Here is a 1438-nt window from a genome sequence, read left to right as displayed (position 1 = left end):
TATTATTTTAGTATTTTTTTACTTCTTCTAATTGTTGTACTTCCTTTTTTGCTTGTTGTTTTAGTTTTTCAAGTTCTATTTTTCTATCTATTTCTTCATTTTCTTTTGTTATTCTTATCATAGCAGTTAAACTATCTTCTAGTTTTACCGTTTCTTTTTCTAACATTAAACTTATATTGTCACCTATTTTCTTATATCTTCTTCCTATATTAGAAAATATTATCTTTATTTTTAATTCGTCATAATTTTCATATGTTTTTTCATCTATTGCGTATTCTTCTTTATTCATTTATAAATTATGTTGTAGTTTATATTCTAAGTTATTTATTTGTATTTCTAGATATAAAATAGTCTTTCTTTGTGCTATTATAGATTTGTGACAAATTCCTGCGAATATATTATTGTTAAGTCTATTTTGTCTATGCTCTAATTCTTGTCGTTTTTCTATAATTATTTCATTAAGTTTTTGTCTATATTCGTTATTCTTGTTATTCATTGTCTTTTTAAATATTGAATATATTTATATTCTATTTTAGATATATTATCTATTAATTGATTTAATTTTTTGTTATCAGTTTTTGTGATATTAAGTTGTTTATATTCCGGATATAATTTGTTTAATTTTCTACTTGTATGTTTCTTACCGTGTTTCTTATTATCCATAGCTCTGATATCAAACCCTGTGGTAAAAACTTTGTTATGAATTTAATTAAAATCTTGATCAATTTTCGGAAGCAACTATGTTGTTAAGGCACGACAATGTTAGAGTCAATTGTGAAACCAAGAAAAACACCACAAAAACCAGGCAGAGTAGGCAATGGCAGTAGCATTTAGGCTGTAAGTAGTACTCCCTCCGTTTCACAAAGAATGACCTAGTTTGTCTTGGCACGGAGTTCAAGAAAATATAGAACACTTTTGAATCTTGTGGTCCTAAATTAAAGTTATGTCAAATGTACAAAATTGTCCTTTAATCTTGTGGCCTTAAACATGTCACGTGGAAAGTTAAAATTAAAATATTACCAAAAAATGAAAGAGGTCACTCTTTTTGAAACAGACTAAAAAGGAAAGGAGGTCATTCTTTTTGAAACGGAGAGAGTAATAAAATTCATCAAGCATCTGTAGATGAACTGTTAAGTCTCAATGCTAGTAGAGCTATCTATATTGCTTAGGGTCGTCATAGCAACGCAACATGGTGCACCAGGAATGGGATCTGGTGTGCCATAGTTCACGAAGTTGGCGCATATTGATACCGTTGTCACTGTGCTGTTTTAGTGCGAATTTGATGCTATTGTTTTGGAGCAATTTCGAGGTCTGTTTTTGGTGTTTTTATCGTGTAGTTTTTGGTGCAGTTCCAATGCTTTTATGATGGTTTTGTTGGTGCAAGTGTAATGTGTTTCAGAGGTGATTCTGATGCTGATGTTTTGGTCTAATTCCAATG

The sequence above is a fragment of the Solanum verrucosum genome, unplaced genomic scaffold (genome assembly GCF_900185275.1).
Source record: "Solanum verrucosum unplaced genomic scaffold, falcon-dt-bn FXZP01000872.1, whole genome shotgun sequence".
Classification (NCBI taxonomy): Eukaryota; Viridiplantae; Streptophyta; class Magnoliopsida; order Solanales; family Solanaceae; genus Solanum; species Solanum verrucosum.
Note: the sequence above shows the minus strand (reverse complement) of the source record.